The sequence below is a fragment of the Salvelinus sp. IW2-2015 genome, unplaced genomic scaffold (assembly GCF_002910315.2).
Source record: "Salvelinus sp. IW2-2015 unplaced genomic scaffold, ASM291031v2 Un_scaffold3477, whole genome shotgun sequence".
NCBI lineage: Eukaryota > Metazoa > Chordata > Actinopteri > Salmoniformes > Salmonidae > Salvelinus > Salvelinus sp. IW2-2015.
In genome coordinates this window covers 73,367-82,817 of record NW_019944757.1, presented here as the reverse complement: position 1 = coordinate 82,817, position 9,451 = coordinate 73,367, and the positions used below count along the sequence as shown (strand labels likewise).

The 9,451-nt window shown below is 41.9% G+C and overlaps 3 non-coding genes across 3 annotated transcripts; 2 read left to right on the top strand and 1 right to left on the bottom strand.

The window, feature by feature from the left end:
• Positions 1 to 6,956: 6,956 nt before the first annotated feature.
• Positions 6,957 to 7,047, top strand: trnay-gua (transfer RNA tyrosine (anticodon GUA)). Its single transcript is given in 2 exon segments — positions 6,957 to 6,994; positions 7,012 to 7,047. It is a non-coding gene; the product is annotated as a tRNA-Tyr (tRNA).
• Positions 7,048 to 8,431: 1,384 nt separating this feature from the next.
• Positions 8,432 to 8,504, bottom strand: trnae-cuc (transfer RNA glutamic acid (anticodon CUC)). Its single transcript has one exon. It is a non-coding gene; the product is annotated as a tRNA-Glu (tRNA).
• A 202-nt stretch (positions 8,505 to 8,706) lies between these two features.
• Positions 8,707 to 8,795, top strand: trnay-gua (transfer RNA tyrosine (anticodon GUA)). Its single transcript is given in 2 exon segments — positions 8,707 to 8,743; positions 8,760 to 8,795. It is a non-coding gene; the product is annotated as a tRNA-Tyr (tRNA).
• Positions 8,796 to 9,451: the final 656 nt, after the last annotated feature.

Below are 9,451 nucleotides of genomic sequence, written 5' to 3'. Positions count from 1 at the left end.
AATGAAAGGTAAAATCATTAACCATGGGAGGCAGTTCACCATCATAGCCACCATAATAATCAAAATGATCTTAAACGCCCTTATCTTCATGTTATTTGTCCCCTCCCTCTCCCCTTCCCCCGGCCCTGGACGTTTCAGAGCCCTGAGAACTGAGAGGCAGCAGAATAACATGAATGAAATGAAGAACAGCATTTCACTCAAAGACAAAAAATATAAAACARTTAGGCTTCTTCCCAGCATAAAAGTAAGACAGAACCCAATCACAACCAACCAGATTAACCCAGAACATGCCACCTTGTATCTGAGGAGTTTGTACTTCAGGAAGACCACAGGGTGGACCACCGCCAGGTAGCGCTCTAAACAGATACAGCACTGGAACAGGGTCCGACCAAAGATGAGAAAACCACCACAGAATGATACTAGAMCACGGAGAGAGGGAATAGGGAGGTGTATGTAGACAAAGAAGAAGACAGAACACAGGCAGCAGAGGATCTCAGAGATGGCCAGGTTGAGAGCGAAGAACTCTGAGGTCATCGTATCRCCTGCTCCGGTCACTATCAGCCACAGGACGTAGATATTGGTGGGGAGACTGAGGATGAGATTGACTGCATAGCAGGCAGTGCCGATAGAGTGATTGATTTCCGCATAGCCAGAGAGGACAMAAGAATGGTTAGAAGAGTTCATCTTTTTATTTTTACCAATCTCAGTTTGGAAGTACCAGCTTTGATGTTTCAAGTATCACTGTGGAAGAGAGAGAGAGAGAGAGAGATAGAGAGACAGAGAGAGAGACAGAGGGATACATGTATAAATCTCATGCAATATACGTGTACATTTAAATAGCGTTTAAGGTGTTTTTTAAATACCAACTGAAAATACTAATTACTGTAAGATATTCATAACAAACATGCATAAACTATCCCATGCAGATTTTTTTTCCTGCTTTGAAATGTCTAATAATTCCAGATATTGTACAGAAAACAAAGGGGAAAACCTCAGAAGTGAACTGAAAACTTCTTCTACAGCAACAWTACTGATATTAAAGAGGAAAAAWAAKAATMTCAAACCTTGACTGATGGAGTTCTTCTCTGTATTGGACAGTCTGTGTCTGTCAAGAAGTGAATGCTGGGTCATACACAACAGACACAACATAACAGGGGCAAAACGGATGGAAATGGAGGACGTGCCTACCCTTATCCAATGAGAATGCTCATCTTTGTTTTTAACCCCATTCAAAACAATTTCCATTTGGTGTGACCTGAATACAAGTCAAGTCTATTAGTCCCTGTTTGTACACKTGTGAGTCACAAACAGGTGCAGCAGGTCATTACACCTATGCAAATGATTGTGTTTGACGGGTCCTAATGATACACAGTCTAAGATTGATTGAGGATGTTTTGTAAAGCCTMGTTCACACTGCATGCCTTGATGCTCAAATCAGTTTTGTTTTTCCTGACTGTCCAAATAGCAAGTTACAAGTGACCAAGTTGGATTTGTGTGTGTTCAGACAGCAGTKATTTGCTGACATGGCTACACTTGTCATAATAATGACTGGTGTGTGCGCAGGCCAGGAATCAGAATTGTATCTGATGTCAAACCACCTACAAAAGTCGTTTGAAATGTGTCTTGAAATTACTGGTTACTGGTTACTGACTACTGGTGCTCTTTCATGCCGTCCCAAGGAGGGGTGCATCACTTGAGTGGGTTGAGTCACTGACGTGATCTTACTGTCTGGGTTGGCGCCCCCCCTTGGGTTGTGCCGTGGCGGAGATCTTTMTGGGCTATACTCGGCCTTGTCTCAGGATGGTAAGTTGGTGGTTGAAGAGATCCCTCTAGTGGTGTGGGGGCTGTGCTTTGGCAAAGTGGGTTTGTTTGGCCCTGTCCGGGGGTATCATCGGATGGGGCCACAGTGTCTCCTGACCCCTCCTGTTCAGTCTCCAGTATTTATGCTGCAGTAGTTTATGTGTCGGGGGGCTAGGGTCAGTTTGTTATATCTGGGTACTTCTCCTGTCTTATCCGGTGTCCTCTGTGAATTTAAGTATGCTCTCTCTAATTCTCTCTTTCTCTCTTTCTTTCTCTCTCTCGGAAGACCTGAGCCCTAGGACCATGCCTCAGGACTACCTGGCATGATGACTCCTTGCTGTCCCCAGTCCACCTGGCCGTGCTGCTGCTCCAGTTTCAACTGTTCTGCCTGCGGCTATGGAACCTGACCTGTTCACCGGACGTGCTACCTGTCCCAGACCTGCTGTTTTCAACTCTCTAGAGACAGCAGGAGCGGTAGAGATACTCTTCATGATCTGCTATGAAAAGCACACTGACATTTACTCCTGAGGTGCTGACTTGCTGCACCCTCGACAACTACTGTGATTATTATTATTGACACATGCTGGTCATTTATGAACATTTGAACATCTTGGCCATGTTCTGTTATAAGCTCACCCGGCAGAGCCAGAAGAGGACTGGCACCCCTCATAGCCTGGTTCCTTCTAGGTTTCCCTAGGTTTTGCCTTTCTAGGGAGTTTTTCCTAGCCACCGTGCTTCTAAACCAGCATTGCTTGCTGTTTGCGGTTTTAGGCTGGGTTTCTGTACAGCACTTTGAGATATCAGCTGATGTAAGGGCTATATAAATACATTTGATAACATTTTCATTTTGGCTGTTCAGACTGCAGTAAAATAATCAGATTTGAATCACTTCAAACTCCAAATGTAAACAAGGCCTACGTGACTGCACCTATAGAGGGCTTGCAGTTACATCACAATTCACCTAGCAACCGTATCAGTTGGAAGACCAGAGTCAGTCTGGTGGAAGCCATCCAATCGTCCATATGGCTGGCTGCGTTTTGCTACCACCGGAAACTTCGGGAAGATTTCCCATTATTTTGTTTTTCTAAGTACCCAGAATACTGAGGCAGTGGGATAACTTATTAAAGTAAGTAAATATTTTTTTTTATGATCAACTATGTAGCTATAATTAGCAAGACTGTGTAACCGGTGCTATACTGCACCACTGTAACTCTGCGTTGTGTGTGGTTGATTGAGACTATAGACGTGGACTTTGGAGATCAGGTTGTTWTAATTAAGCAGAATTCACTCTCTGCATCCTGCATCTGCATCCAAAAGAAAATAAAACATTTGTAGATCACATATGTTCTGCGAACCATCGACTCTTTCTACAACAGATGCACAATACAAGGGACTGGGATCATTCGAGGAGCTAGCCATCGTTCACACATACAATAGCCTGCTAATACCTTAGCTAGCTATTAACCACATGTTGAATTCAGAATGTTAATATCATCCTAAAAAGTAAAGTTACAAGTGCATCTTAACAATACCATCCACTTATGAGTAACCTCTAAATAGACAACATTATTCATGAACAAAACACTGTGTGTATGACTGTGCTTAAAAGAATCAAACTTTTCTGAAGACGACAGAARAAGCGTGYCTACCTCTCATAGTGCACCAAAATGATTTGAGCACGGGCACGAAAATGATTTGAGCACGGGCACGCAGGGAAAAACGTAAGTACACACTCCCCTACTCCCAGGATGCASGCATGCATAATAACAAATCAACATGCCATATTAAAATATGAACCTGGTGAAATTCACACAGTACTTTAACAACTGTTACATTCACCTTGTAAAACTGAACAAAATGACCTACCAAGCTCAAGGCATAATTCTGAATTCAGCTCAAAGCTACAGGCTTCAGGTCAAGTGAAAGTTGGTCAGGCCTTCAACTGCCCCTAGATGCATAGTGCCTCTTACACTATACCTACCTTCTTAGYCTTAAAAAAACAGTCATTCTGYACTAAATTATATCTCTGTAATATGTTAAACTTGCACCTTCTGGTGGATTGACTCAATTAGTCTCTTGACTGGTTTAACTACCCTCCCCGCCCTTGTGTGACCTGCCGCTGGGCTAGGGGCCATGGTGACTAACAGTGGCTCTGGCCTTAGATCATTGATCAGAGGGTTTGAAGGAATCAGCTCCAGGATCTCAGAGRTGCTTCCCAGGTCATTTTCCTCAAGCAAGCAAGGTTCTTCTGGTTCTGACTGTCCATCCGATGTCCAGAGCTCGGAGTAATCGCTTGAATCCTCCGCCAACCAAGATGCACTTTCCTCACCAGAGTTCTCCATGTCTTTCCTGTCCAGTCCATCGCCGGAGTGGGTGGCCTCTCCTGCATCTACATTGATTGTCCAGAAACAACTAGGGTGGGCACTTTAACATCAATCCCATAGATTTGCATCTCCAAGTCATAGAAACACTTTGTTGAGGTCTTCTTCCCCCCACACCCCACTAACACTAACTCTGTAGGAGGCTGATACTGCTGAGGAAGGGCACCTGCYTCTAAAAGCATCTGCTCCACATGTTCACTCAATGTACAGGCCATAGACCCAGTGTCAAGCATGCCCTTAAGCTGCACTTTCCCATGTACAAACACAGACGTGTAAAACAAATCTGAAAAAGCCTCAACCTCTTGTGAACCTAACATAACAATTTTTTCTCCTTTCACATCAGAGCACAAAATCTCATATGCTTTCTCGAGATCATCAGATTATTTCTTGGGGGCAGACAGTTGAACACCCACATTTTCCCCCTTCACCTGTGGGCGTGTCAGTTTAACGGTTGCTGCTGTGGTGAGTTTCTCTGCTGTTGTGGTGGGCATCTCTCACCACCGGGATTGGCATAGCGTTCCCCCTGTTTTATCCCACCTTGGCGCTTTCCTTGTGTGAGCGATGGTAACCTGTCTTGACGCTTTGGTGAGGTGACTGTTGTTGATGTGTGCACTGGGTCCCTGGTTCGCGCCCGGCGTGGGGACGGACGTATTATATGTATACTGCTGACATTGATGCCGCTGTTGATCCCGGATCAGGCCGCGGCGGTGAGAGAGCGACCGGAATCCTGACCACTTGACCACCAGGGAGGATACTGCAGTGCAAATCGGTTCACAATTTGAAATGGTACAAATGTGCGATAACCTACTAAATTCATTGTGACAGGTTGCACAATAAACGGAAATCTCACCATGGCTGAATGGTTAACGTTGATCAATCACTGGTAGAGATTAACTTCTTATGGCTGCAGGGGCAGTATTGAGTGCTTGGATAAAAGGTGCCATTTCAAACGCGCTCGTACTCAATTCTTGCTCGTACAATATGCATATTATTACTATTGGATAAAAACACTCATCAGTTTCTAAAACCGTTTGAATTATATCTGTGAGTAAAACAAAACTCATTTGCAGCAAACTTCCTGTCAGAAAGTGAAAAATCTGAAATCGAGGCTCTGTTCCAGGGCCTCCCAATTAATCTGCTCGAAATCTATTAGTATCATGCACTTCATACGCCTTCCACTAGATGTCAATAGGCTGTGAGAGTGAATGGGGTCTCTAGCTCTTTCTATGGTCAAAGCGAGAGCTTGGAATGACAGGACCCAATTTCCTTTGTTCAGGAAGAGCCGGAAAGGACATCCGCATTGGCTTCTGAAAACTTTTGTTATAGACGGCTAATATCTCCGGCTTTGATTTTCTTTGATAAATGTGACAATATCATCGTAAAGTATGTTTTTTCGATATAGTTTAATCAGAATATTGAATTCTTTTCGGGAGTTTTGGAGTGTTCCGTTCTCTGCGTTTGTTGACGATGGACAGCTTCGCGCCACTTGGCAAGTTTTGCTTGCAAATTCGAGAGGGAAAAAGGACATTCTAAATCCAAACAGCGATTGTTCTGGACAAAGGACCACTTGTACAAGATTCTGATGGAAGCTCAACAAAGTAGGACACATTTATGATGTTATTTCCTATTTCTGTCGAAAATGTGTTGTTGTGTTTTCCGCCTTGAGTTTTGGCGCTGTCTCGCTATAACGTAAGCTGCATGTCGTACTAAAGTTATTTTAAGAATTCTAACACGGCGATTGCATAAGAACTAGTGTATCTATCATTTGCTGTACAACAAGTATTTTTTAGTAACGTTATGATTAGTTATTCATAAACTAATTCAAACATTTATTCATGATTAGTTATTTGGTGAGTGTCAGAAATATATCCGGACATTCTGGGAAAAATATGCTACGTTTTCACAATGTATAACCACGGATTTCAGCTCTAAATATGCACATTTTCGAACAAACCATATATGTATTGTGTAATATGATGTTATAGGACTGTCATCTGATGAAGTTTATGAAGGTTAGTGAAATAATTAATATATTTTGGCTGGTTTTGTCGCTATCGCTACTGTTGGCTTGAATCAATGCTGTTGTGTGGTTGGCTATTGTAGTAAGCTAATATAATGCTATATTGTGTTTTCACTGTAAAACACTTAAAGAATCGGAAATATTGGCGTGATTCACAAGATGTATTGTCTTTAATTTGCTGTACACACCATGTATTTTTCAGAAATGTTTTTATGATGATATTTGGTATTTCAATTTGGTCTCTGTAATTGTTCTAGCTGCTTCGGTGCTATTTCCGATTGTAGCTGCAATGTAAAATTTATACCTCAAATATGCACATTTTTCGAACAAAACATAGATTTTTGTATAAATGTTATAAGACTGTCATCTGATGAAGTTGTTTCTTGGTTTTTTTGGTTGGTCTTCTTGTTAGTTTGGTTGGTTTTTGCAAGCCACCTGTGCTGTGAAAATTGTCTGTGCTTTTTGTATTTGGTGGTGGCTACATAATATATGTGGTGTTTTCGCTGTAAAACATTTTAAAATTCGGGCATGTTGGCTGGATTCACAAGAGGTTTATCTTTCATTTGCTGTATTGGACTTGTTAATGTGTGAAAGTTAAATATTTCTAAAAAAATATATTATTGAATTTCACGCCCTGCACTTGAAGTGGCTGTTTTGTCATATTGTGCCGCGGCTTCGGGCTTGCAGCCCAAAGAAGTTAAACTCAATGCTACGGTTCAAACATGTACCTTTTGCTCAAAATGTTTCTCCATGTCCTTTCGATAGCTCAGTTGTTAGGAGCGGAGGACTGTAGAACGACACTATGCTGAAATCCTTAGGTCGCTGGTTCAAATCCGGCTCGAAGGAGGACCATTTTTCTGCCTCATCAATGCGCCCCAAACAAAGTTTTTACCTGTCGTTCGCACCTCCCCCTATAGAGAATAAAATGTGCTTTTCCAGTTTCCTTAAAGAATTTTCTAGGTGTACGAATCCAATCATACAGAAGAATTCAAAACACTTCAAGTTTATAACACATTTCTCACATTCGATAGCTCAGTTGGTAGAGCAGAGGACTTAAAACACTAAATGCTGAAATCCAGCTTGAGGAGGACCCTATTCCTACCTCATAAATGCGCCTAAAAGATATACATTTGCCTGTTGTTCGCACATTCCCCTATAGAGAATAAAATGTGCATTTCAAGTTTCCTAATTAAGAAAGCATCCAAGTTAACTCACAAAATAGTAAAGAACAATTCAGAACACTAGTTCCCAGAAGTCACTTTTCCAAAAGTGTTTACAGACAGATTATTTTACTTATAATTCACTGTATCACAAATGGAGTGGGTAAGAAGTTTTACATACACTAAGTTGGCTGTGCCTATAAACAGCTGGGAAAATTCCCGAAAATGATGCCATGGCTATAGAAGATTGTGATAGGCTAATTGACATCATTTGAGTAAATTGGAGGTGTACCTGTAGATAATTTTCATGGCCTACCTTCAAACTCAGTGCCTCTTTGCTTGACATCGTGGGAAAATCAAAAAGAAATCAGCCAAACCTCAGATTTGTTTTTAGACCTCCACAATCTGGTTCATCCTTGGGAGATTTTCCAAACACCCTGAAGGTACCACGTTACTCTGTACAAACAATAGTACGCAAGTATAAACACCATGGGACCACGCAGCCGTCATAGCGCTCAGGAAGGAGACGCATTCTGTCTCATAGAGATGAATGTACTTTGGTGCGAAAATGTAAATCAATCCCAGAACAACAGCAAAGGACCTTGTGAAAATCCTGGAGGAAACAGGTACAAAAGTATCTATATCCACAGTCAAATGAGTCCTATATCGACATAACCTGAAAGGCCAATCTGCAAGGAAGAAGCTACTGCTCTAAAACCGCAATAAAAAAAGCCAGACTACAGTTTGGGGACAAAGATCCTAATTTTTGGAGAAATGTCCTCTGGTCTGATGAAAAAAAATAGAACTGTTTGGCCATAATGACAATTGTTATGTTTGGAGGAAAAAGTTGGATGTTGCAGCCGAAGAACACCGTACCAACTGTGAAGCACGGGGGTGACAGCATCATGTTGTGGGGGTGCTTTGCTGTAGGAGGGACTGGTGCACTACTAGAATACCAGGGAAGGACACTGCAGGGCAAGTCAGTTCACAATTTGAAGTGGTACATATGTGCGATAACATAGTAAATTCATTGTGACACGTTGCACAAGTAAACAAGGAGCAAAGACTAGTTCCCTGACCCGGGAATCGAACCCAGGCCGCGGCGGTGAGAGCACCGAATCCTGACCACTAGACCACAAGGGAAGGATACTGCAGTGCAAATCGGTTCACAATTTGAAATGGTACAAATGTGCGATAACCTACTAAATTTATTGTGACGGTTGCACAATAAACGGAAATCTCACCATGGCTGAATGGTCAACGTTGATCAACATCTGGTAGAAAAGATTAAACTCAATGCTACGGTTCAAACATGTACCTTTTGCTCCAAAGCTTTGTTCATGTCCCTTCGATAGCTCAGTTGGTAGAGCGGAGGACTGTAGAACGACACATGCTGAAATCCTTAGGTCGCTGGTTCAAATCCGGCTCGAAGGAGGACCATTTTTCTGCCTCATCAATGCACCCCAAACAATGTTTTTAACCTGTCGTTCGCACCTCCCCCTATAGAGAATAAAATGTGCTTTTCCAGTTTCCTTAAAGAATTGTGTAAGTGTACGAATCCAATCATACAGAAGAATTCAAAACACTTAAAGTTTATACACAATCTCCACATTCGATAGCTCAGTTGGTAGAGCAGAGGACCTTAAAAACACTAAATGCTGAAATCCGGCTTGAGGAGGACCCTTTTCCTACCTCATAAATTTCGCCTAAAAGATATACAATTTGCCTGTTGTTCGCACATTCCCCTATAGAGAATAAAATGTGCATTTCAAGTTTCCTAATTAAGAAAGCATCCAAGTTAACTCAAAAAATAGTAAAGAAAAATTCAGAACACCTAGTTCCCTGAAGTCACTTTTCTAAAAAGTGTTTACAGACAGATTATTTTACTTATAATTCACTGTATCACAAATGGAGTGGGTAAAGAAGTTTACAAACTTTACAAGAAGTTTGGCTGTGCCAATAAAAGCTGGGAAAATTCCCGAAAATGATGCCATGGCTTTAGAAGCTTCTGATAGGCTAACTGACATCATTTGAGTCAATTGGAGGTGTACCTGTGGATGTATTTCATGGCCTACCTTCAAACTCAGTGC